The following is an 11,198-nucleotide window of genomic DNA, read 5'->3' as shown; positions in this document are numbered from 1 at the left end:
TCACTGCACTATTGTCTATGTCCATGGGCTATGCATATATACATATTCATGTTTTAAAATTTTGCTGCCTAGTTTAAGCCTATAGTATTTAAAATCTATTCCTTCTCTTGTGGACCATTTTGTTCTTTTGTGTGTGTGGCAGTTTTTAAGTTATTAGTTTTAAAAATCAGTACTTTTTAATGGAAACAACGTGACCAAAAATCTGTCACAGAATTCTGAGACCGCTTAAAATAACAAAGTTTAATGAGGACAAAAATAAAAAATAAATAAAATGTATTCCTTCTCACTTAACCTGTGTTTGCAGTGAGTACATTGCGAAACATATTAGGCGTAAAGAGCATGCAAAGATGCTTGTCTTCAAGCAGCTACCTATCCAATAGGAATGATTCAACTAATGTAGAATCAATTCATCATTGTGAGACAGTTTATAGTAAACACTTACTAAGAGGGATGCAAATGTCCATGGAGGGAGGAATGGAAGCGGTGGAGGGGGCGTGGGGCAGGAAGTGCAGGGAGGTATCCCAGGAAATCCCAGGAAGCATCATGGAGGTATCATTTTAGTGGGAGCCTGAAGAATGGAGAGAATTCTGAGGCATAGAGAAAAAGGAGATGCCTGGAGGCTAGAATGGTCCAGGCACAGGCAAGGAGAAGAAAAGTATAATGTGCATTCTGGTAGTGTTAATGGTCTGTCTGCTGAGTAGGTCAGACCATTGTCTGCGGGAGGTGGCAGGAAGTCCATTCTGAAAAGTAGGCAGTAGAGGTTATAAAGTATAATTAACAAAAGGCTAAGGAGGTTGGCATTTATTCAGCAGGCAAGGAGAAGCCAGAAGCTAAAAGCAGCTCCAGCCATATTTCTGCTGTTAGGTCGAACCTGGTTCACATTTCCGCTCAGTTAGATGATCCAAATCTGTTAAGATCTTTGTTTCCAAAGACTCATTCATGAAATTACTTATGAATTTCCCCAAAGGGATTCTTGTAAGTCTCCAGAGGAGCTTGAGATGATCCTGAGACTGTCCAGTTTATCTTCTACTGGGAAAGTCATTTTCTTACAGAGTTCAGCTTGCATATTGCTTAGCAATACATACTGTACTTAGTATAGTGTAAAGGAAAGCAAGAGAACAGTGAAGAAAATGTCAGGATAGTGGTTATATCTAGGGTGGAAGAAAAGAGGGAGTCTGACATTTGGGGGGATTATAGGGATTCTTATAATACAAATAATTATCTTCTTAATCTAGGTGTGGGTATACAGGTATTTGTTATTTTTAACTGTCTATATATGTTTCTATACTCTCCATCATACATTTGATTTAAAAACATTTTTTTCTTTATTGATTAAGGTATTACATATGTGTCCTTATCCCTCCTCTGTCCCCCCAGCCCCGCAATCATGCCCTCACCCCCCTGGTGTCTGTGTCCATTGGTTAGGCTTATATGCATGCATACAAGTCCTTTGGTTGATCTCTCCCCCTTACCCCCACCCTCCTCTACCTTCCCTCTGAGGTTTGACGGTCTGATCAATGATTCTCTGTCTCTGGATCTGTGTTTGTTCATCAGTTTATGTTGCTCATTATATTCCACAAATGAGTGAGATCATGTGATATTTATCATTCTCTGACTGGCTTATTTCGCTTAGCATAATGATCTCCAGTTCCATCCATGCTGTTGCAAATGGTAAGAACTCCTTTTTTTTTTTTTTTACCACAGCATAGTATTCCATTGTGTAGATGTGCCACAGTTTTCTAATCCACTCATCTGCTGATGGGCACTTAGGCTGTTTCCAAATCTTAGCTATGGTAAACTGTGCTGCTATGAACATAGGGGTGCATATATCCTTTCTGATTGGAGTTTCTGTTTTCTTGGGATATATTCCTAGAAGTGGGATCACTGGGTCAAATGGGAGTTCCATTTTTAGTTTCTTGAGGAAACTCCGTACTGTTCTCCACAGTGGCTGCACCAGTCTGCATTCGCACCACCAGTGCATGAGGGTTCCTTTTTCTCCACATCCTCTCCAGCACTTGTCGTTTGTTGATATGTTGATGATAGCCATTCTGACAAGTGTGAGATGGTGGTACCACATTGTCATTTTGATTTGTCATTTTGATTGTCAGATGATTAGTGACTTTGAGCATGTTTTCATATGTCTCTTGGCCTTCCTTAAAAAAACACACAAATACTTTTAAAGCACTAACTCTTCATTTTAAGAAGGATTTCCCTCCCTCCAAATAATGAGTTTGTTACATGAGCAAACTGAGAAAAAACTGAGAGCAATCTTGAATAATTGTAAGTAATTTGAGAAATCTCTTTGTGGTTCTCTAAAAAAAAAAAAAAAAAACTTTTTAAGCACTAACTCTTCATTTTAAGAAGGTTTTCCCCCCCTCCAAACAATGAGTTTGTTACATGAACAAACTGAGAAAAAAACTGAGAACAATCTTGAATAATTGTAAGTAATTTGAGAAATCTCAGTGTGGTTCTCTAAGAATGAGGCTGTGATTAGAGACTTGAAGATATTAGAAAATATTAGGATGGTCACTGCAGAAAATGATATAGGGAGCTAACCAGAGGTGAAGATAAGGATTGCTAAGCAGCATTAAGTATGCAATAGTTTAGGGACAAAATTATGAAAACCAAGTAGACATTTTTTACATTAACATTTGCCATATAGATAACATTAGACTTTACCTCTCTTAAGCTGCAATAAAAATATATATTCAACATCAGAGGATTAGGAGAGGGAATTTCAGTTTATCTCCCATTATTAGTTGGCCAAGTTAAAAGAGATCAAAGTCTAAGAAAAGAGTTATTGGGGCATCTTTCCCTTTAGGATACTTTGGGTTAGGAGAGGGAATTTCAGTTTATCTCCCATTATTAGTCGGCCAACTTAAAAGAGATCAAAGTCTAAGAAAAGAGGAGTTTTTGGGGCATCTTTCTCTTTAGGATACTTTGGACTGCAAGTGTCAGGAAATCCAAATAACAGCCAACTATTAAAGAGAGACTTACTTTTCTCACATGAAAATCAGCCCAACGGTTGGTAGTTACAGGCTTTGTTGGTAGCGGGGTCTCTGCAATTCTCTTAGACTCCCCCTCCTGCTATCATCTCTGCCTTTAAGACAGGGAGACTGAGGAAGGGGAGAGAGCCCAACTGGTCAGGTCTATCTCTTTTTATAAGGGAAGCAAAGGCATACAGCAGCGATTCTCAACCTGTGGGTCGCGACCCCTTTGGCGGTCGAACGACCCTTTCACAGGGGTCGCCTAAGACCATCCTGCATATCAGATATTTACATTACGATTCATAACAGTAGCAACATTACAGTTATGAAGTAGCAATGAAAATAATGTTATGGTTGGGTCACAACATGAGGAACTGTATTTAAAGGGCCAGAAGGTTGAGAACCACTGGCATACAGAGAGTCACTGGCAATAAACTACATTTGTCTTATTGATGAGGGTCCGCTCACCGAGTCTCCCCACTGCATGAGACCCTGGGGGCAGAGCCTTCTAGTCTCAGTGGCAGAAGGCAGGAAGAAACAAGGCAGTTGGAGAAGGGTTTTGGATGATGTTCTATTTAAACAATTTAACAGTGTCAGCCCTAGGGATCTACAGAAATTTCAGGAAATCAGGCAAGCTGTAGAAAGACAACATTCCAATACCCTTACAACCAAGGCCAGTAAGAGACATTATCAGTTCAATTCAGGGCCAGGTGTTTCTGGCCAATCCAGGGAGGGCAGAGTGGAATAGAGGGTCAGTGGCAGAGTTTTGGGGGAATAGAGGAAATACTGGAGAAAGGCCAACTTTTAAACCAGATAATTTTGAGGGTCCTGCTGTGTGGGACTGAGGAAATGTTAGGATTAAGACTCAGTAGGGAGTGGCCTCAGTGCACTGCTGATAATCTCAACCACCTTCTTCTTTAAGCTTATGCCCCCAGGAGGGGGAAAGAGAAGCCATTCAAGTTAGATGCTCCACCCTTATCAGAACCAGTCATTTACTATCTGTCCTAAGAGTCTTTAAAAGAATTTGCACAGTGGTGATGGAAGGAGACTTGATTTGGGATGACGAACAGATAATACAATATACAGATGATGTATTTTAGAATTGTACCCCTGAAATCTATATAATTTTATTAACCAATGCCACCCCCCATAAGTTAAATTAAAAAGAAAAAAATTTTAAAAATAAAAATAAAAGAATTTGCATTAAAATTTCCTAAACACAAGAAGAATGGGCAGCCATAATCAATTATTAACCCTTCTGAGATATGGGAGAATGCCCTAGAGTTAAGTGGGACCACTACCCTCTGTTAGGCAGCATGGGCTAGGTGATGCCATGATAATAAACAGCACCCCAACTCTCAGTGGTTTAAAACAGCAAAGATTTATTTGTGGCCAGTACAGATTCCCTAATGTGCTCTGCTGAGGAACCCAGGCCCCCAGTGGGCCAGAGGCAATGTGGAGACTCTGGTATCAACCCTTTAAACTACCTGACTGGAGATTCACACCACTTCATTCACATTTCACTGGCCAAAGCAAGTCAAAGGGATAAGACAGAAAATACCTTTTGGATAATGCATCCTGTACCTGGCTCCAGGAAAGGGCACTCTACACTTGCAAACTGAGAAGAACAACACTAGGGCAAAGAAAGGGACAAGGGTTATCACCAGACCAGAACCACATACTTCAATTTTATTTATTTATTTATTGAAATAAAATTCATATAAAATTTACATTTTAACCATTTTAAAGCATACAATTCAGCGATGTTTAGCATGATAATTGTGCAACCATCAGCACTATCTAATTCTACAACATTTCCATCAAACGCCTCCCGCCCCCCCAAAAAATCCAATAGTGTTAAGTAGTCATTCCCCATTCCCAACTCATCTCCATTCCTGGCACCCACTAATCTATTCTGTCTCTATGAATTTGCCTTTCCTGGACATGGCATATACAGAATCATACAGTATGTGAAAGAAGTCAGAACACTTAGTATGATGTGTTCAAAGTCCACCATGTTGTTACATGTATCAATACTTGATTCCTTTTTATGGGTGAATAATATTCCATTGGGTTTTATCTCCAGTTTGCCTTTTTTAAAAAAAATATATTTTTATTGATTTCAGAGAGGAAGGGAGAGGGAGAGAGAGAGAAACATCAATGATGAAAGAGAATCATTGGTCAGCCACCTCCCGCATACCCCACACTGGGGATTGAGCCCACAACCCAGGCATGTGCCCTGACCAGGAATCAAACCCTGACCTCCTGGTTCATAGGTCAAGGCTCAACCACTGAGCCACACTGGCCTGATTACTTTTTGCCTTTTATGGATAATGCTGCTATAAACTATTATGAACAAGTTTTTATAAGAACACATATGTTTTCAGTTATCTTGGGTATTTACTTAGAAGTGGAATTAACTTTGAGGAACTGCCAAACTGTTTCGCAAAGGGACTGTATTATTTTACATTCCCACCAGCAATGTTTGAGGATTCCAACTTCTCCATATCCTCACCAACACTTATTTTCTGTTTCTTTGATGATAGTCTTGTGGATATGAAGAGATATCTCATGGTAGGCTTGATTTGCATTTCATTTATGACTACTAATATTGAAAATCTTTTCATCTGCTTATTGACCATTTGTATATCAATGTTGGAGAAACATCTATTTAAATTCTTTGCTCATTAAAAAAAGGGATTATTCACGGCACTGAACTATACACTTAAAACAATTCATTCAGATGGTTGGTTATATGTTATGTGTATTTTTACCACAATTACAAATAATAAAAAAAATGAAAACAGTTTGTTGGTGTCCAACTGTTGCTTTTCTTTTTTAAAAGGACTATATGATGCAGATATATTTGTGGGTTCATTAGTTCCCTATTTGTATTAGACAGAATAATGCCCCTCCAAAGATGTCACATCCCTGGAACCTGTGAATATGTTACCGTACATGGCAAAGGGTCTTTATGGATGTGTTTGAGTTAAGAATCTGGAGATGGGAAGATGATCTTGGATTATCCAGTGGGTCCTGTGTAATCACAAGGATCCTTGTAAGAGGAAGGCAGGAGGCTCAGGATGTCTGGAGAGGAGATGTGACAACAAAAGCAGAGGTTGAGGGAATGATGTATTTTGAAGATGGAGAAAGGGCCACATATAAAGGAATGCAAGTGGCTTCTGGAATCTGGAAAAGGTGAGGAACCGGACTCCCCCCTGGAGCCTCCAGCTCTGCCAGCGCGTGCCTCTTACCCCTAAGACCCATTTTTGACTTCTCATGTCTAAAAACCTAAGACTATAAAGTTGTGTTGTTTTAAGTCACTAAGTTTGTGGTAACTTGTTACAGCAGCAACTGGAAACTAATAAACCCAGGAATGGCACATTTCGTTTTTGCAGTTTATTTTACTTGGGCAGTTTGGCAAAAGAGCATGATGGTTCAACACCCAGGCTCTCCAGTCAGATGGCCCTAGTGGGCGGCTCTATGCATTGGGGGCGCTGCTTAACTCCCTCAGGTCTCAATTTACATAATTTGGTAAAATGGATTCATCTCATAAGGATTCATTTATTCCTTACAAGGATTACATGAGTTAATACATTTAAGGATTAAATAAGTTTATAGAGGTAACCTTTCCGGAACATGTCTGGTCCATAGTAAACACACAACACATTTTAGCTCATTCACATATGTTGTTGCACATTTCAGCAAATATGTTGCTGCACATAGAGCTAGAGATGTGTTGAGAACTGTAGGTTTCTATTTCAGGATAGCTGCTGCCACAATCATATAAATTACTTAGAAACCCAGAGAGTGGCCTTTTTCAGCACGTACAGCCCAGCAGACACTGCCCAGCTGTGAAGTGTGCAGTGCTCAGGGAAAGTCCCAGCGCTCCCCCACAGCTGCACACACTCCCCCGGGAAGGAGTCTCTCTCTTGTTCCTCTTTCAGAGTCTCTGGAGAGATGATCAGAACATTTGTGCCATCTGGCCTTGGCAGTTCTTTAAATCCAGTTTCGTTTCTGTTTATGACAGCTAAAATACTCCAGGCTATATTTAAAGTGGTTTCAAGACCAGCATGGCTTACTCAGGGGCATTGCCTTTCCCAATGACTACCTGCTTCTCTTGCCTAAACTGAAGCATGTGTAGAATTCTTGAGGGGGAGCCTAAACTTTGAAGAGATTGATGAAGGCTTTATGAGTGTGGCAGTGAACAACTTTTCTGTGTGTGTGCATGTGTGTGTGCATACACCATCTAAGATACACATGCATGCATTCCGCTGCACATTAGCTGCATTTCAAAGATGGTGTCCAGAACTCTAACTATAACCAGAGTAATGGATGGACTTGAACAGATCTCCAGAGCTGTATGAAGCAGGATCTTTTAAAAGGTCAACTGTACGTTTTTTTGGAGAAGAAACCATTACCTAGTCCCAGGTCATGAAAATATATGCCTATGTTTCCTTCTAAGACTTTTATAGTGTTAGCCCTTCCACTTAGGTCTTTGATCCCTTTCGAATTAATCTGTGTGCATGATGGGAGGTAGAGGCTCCAAGTCATTCTTTTGCATGTGGATATCCAGTTGTTCCAGCACCATTTGTTGAAAAGACTATTCTTTCCCCATTGAATTGTCTTGGCACACTTATTGAAAAGCAATTGACCATTAATGCTAGGGTTTAGTTTTGGACTCTCAATTCTATTTCACTGACCCATACACCTATCCTCATGTCAGTATCATACCATCTTTTTTAAAATTTTTTTCTCTCTTTATTGATTAAGGTATTACATATGTGTCCTTATCCCCTTATTGCCCCCCCCAGCTCCCCTCATACCACCTTGATTACTGTTGTTTTGTAGCAAGTTTTGAAATTGTGAAGAATAAGTCCTCCCACTTTGTTCTCTTTTCAAGATTGTTATGGTAATTTTGAATGCCTGTATTACTATATGAATATTAAGATCAGTTTGTCAATTTTTGCAAAATGAGGTTGGCTTGGATTTTGATAGGGATTTTGTGGAATCTGAAGATCAGTATGGGGAATGTGCCATCTTAACACTCATCCAGTCCATGAACACACCCTTGACTCCTTTGACAACCTTGTCTCCAGCATGTGTCTGCTTAGCAAGGGTCAGGCAGGGGACTCTGACATGTCTTCTCAGAGTACTGAGCAGTAAATTAGTTGGGTTTGGGACATTTGCTATATATCCACTTTTCTGGGCTGCTTAATTCTCTAGGCCAGGCTAAGATGTAGTTCAATGAACACAGATGTTCTCCTCAGATTTAGTCAGACATAACTCAAAATGTCATAATGTGTAGTGAGATCACTTTTCATCTTTGGGGTAATGGGCCCCCAACATGAGAATAATGTGGTCTGCTGTTTCTTTGAGGTGTAAACTATTTCACTTGAGTCCTAAGGCATGCTCAGTGGCCAACTGCATCCCACCTACTCATTTGCCAAAGGGCTTCTTCAAGTCTAGAGCTGGAAAGGGGTGTCCTTGGAGGAAGGGCCAATGGGCCAGTGGTTTCGATAACATCAATCTTTGAGCATTAAGGAATTAGGAAGACATGACAGCTTCAAGTGTTTGTTTAAGAGAGTCAGGAGCTGGTAGACGAGCACTTTCAAGCTGTGGGAGTTAAATCATTAGTGGGGCTGTGAAATCAATGTAGCCATTCACAACCAGCATTCTGAAAAAAATTAAATGACTAATAGAACATGGTCATTGGAAAAGGTAAGAGTATTTTTTGTTTCCTGAAACTGTGAAAACCAACCTAAATAATTTTGTGAGGTTTTGGAGCTTTTGTTTCTGCTCCACATTTGTGATTGTAGCTGCCCACTTCTCTTTCTCTATAGAGAAAAGCAGAAGAGGCTTAAAACAATAAGGGTTGGGCTTGAGCGTTGCTCTCTAGAAACAGCAAAGTACAAGGGAGTTGAATTGGGGAGAAAGTAATTTCAATAGCATGGGGTATTCTTCAAGGGGACAGGAAGCCAGCTAATTTAAAGTGTACTTTAGAATTAAAGAAGAAAATCTGTTCTTCCTTAACTATACAAACAAGAATAATGAAATGGTGGGTACCACGGGAAAAAAAAAGACTTTTGTAGTGGAAATACATTTCTATTTTATTTAACCTGTTATATGTTGAGGTTTGGGGACTATAGAAGTTTCACCTTTATTCTGACAAATATCCATATCTATAAATACAAAAAATGTGAAGGGAATGATAACGCCAAACTGAGGAGAGTGGTATTTGGGCAAAGATGGATCTATAAGGGGTATGCAGGATGCTCCCGCTGCATTTGTAAAATGTTTTCATTCTTAAATTCAGTGGTGAGTTAACAGGTGTTCATTATATTACTTTCTCTATATTTTTTAAATGTTCGAATTATTTTGTTAAAATCTACACTGAAATTGGATAAGAAAATAGGAGTCATTGATGGGGTAAGTGATAAAAATGACTTCGATGAAAAAAAAGTCTAAAACCAAATATATTAATGTGATAAATAATCACATTTTAAAATTTGCACTAAATAGGTTACTTAATTGCACTAAATTCGTTCTGAAACACCTTTCTGCCACATGGGATAATGGTAAGAATGATTCGTATCTATGCAATTTCTTTGCAGGGGATCAAGCGTAAGAATTTGACCCTCTGGGAATAATGCGCTCTAAATTTATAGTATTTCCTATCTCCTTGGGTACTCGATAAAGAGCTCCGGGCAAGGAAACTCCTTCAAAGTAAAGATCAGGGAGCCATACAGAGCACTTGGGTGTATGTTCAGAAGTTTCAAGTGTTTTTTTATTCACTTACTGAAACTTAACACTTTTGTTGAACAAGTTTGCAGTGAGTCAAGGTTAAATGAGGAAAAGAAGTAATGTTTAACTCCCATTAAAAAGGAGGAGCGTTCTGATAAAGACTTCAGACTGTTGGTTAACAGAAGCAGGAAAATGAAGTACATGTACATTGCAAAGATGTTCTGGGTTCAGCAAATCCCCTCTGCCCTCTCTGCTCCAGGGAGCTCGGATGGCAGAGAGGTGTAATGCTCATATATAGGAAGGAATGAAGAATTGTGTGGTTTGCAAGGGAGTGGAGCTGAGTGAAGCCTTAAGATTCTTAACTTTGGTTGTACCTTGGAGACCAACACGCACTCTTTCTGTAAAGACACTTTGAGGCCTGAGAATACAAATTCCAGCTGGTACAACTCAGCTTTGGAAATATATTGACTTTATCCCTGGCACTCATATTGGTGCTTTTGCTTTATTTTTAATCAAAACCATGTATTAAAAAAACACAAATAATTTGTCGTCTTGCTTTCAGTATTTTGGTATCCCAGTGACAGCCCTAATCCACTTCTTCCTTTTCTAAATTGTCCCCTTTCTTCAATTCTCTTTTACACACCTCCATTTTGCCATCCACCCTCTCTCTCTATTCTCTTTTTCTACATTTCTCACTCTTTTTCTTTGGTTGCCTCTACTTCTGAAAAAGTTTGAGATGAGGAATGGAAAGAGGAGATTTTAAAGTGAAAATGAGACACTGAGGAATAATGGAAAGAAATGGGACACATTAGCCCCTTCCTCCCCAACCTCAAGCTTCACAACACAGTCTCAACTTCAGCAATTTTCACCTTTTTTTGCAGCATCTTTGATGCATTTTCAAGGAGATTTTATCAAGTCAAGGCTGAATCTTCCAAAGTATTGAAACACAAAGCAATCCACTCCTCTAATTTATGTCCTTGAAGTTTCTATAATGCATTTCCCCAGAGTCATTTTACCAACATTTTGGCTGATTAGGGCAAGATACCTTGGTCATGTAAAGTTAAACAGGGTTTTTAAAATGTAATGTCCTTACATAAACAACATGTTCTGTACTCTGATAAATAACTTCAGAATTGTTTAATGTTTTATATTGGCACTTAATTCCCAATTCCTCCCACTAAGCCTTCCCTTATATCAATTCTAACTTTAATTTTTAAAGGAAACACTTCAAATGATTACACATTCAATACCAGAGGACAAGACCACCAGTCTAATGAATTAGTTATTAAAAGGAGAGACATGAGGAATATGTTAGAATTTCTCATAATTCATATCTAAAAGTGGTCATTTTATTTATCCAACTGATTTTATCTAGGGGTGTGGTAAAATTTGCCCAAAGTTGCACATGAGTTGGGGGGGGGGGGGTCCAGTCTCCCCTCTGGGCTTCTGTATATTCTAGTGGCCTGG

This window comes from Myotis brandtii, unplaced genomic scaffold (genome assembly GCF_000412655.1).
Source record: "Myotis brandtii unplaced genomic scaffold, ASM41265v1 scaffold9, whole genome shotgun sequence".
Lineage (NCBI taxonomy): Eukaryota > Metazoa > Chordata > Mammalia > Chiroptera > Vespertilionidae > Myotis > Myotis brandtii.
Note: the sequence above shows the minus strand (reverse complement) of the source record.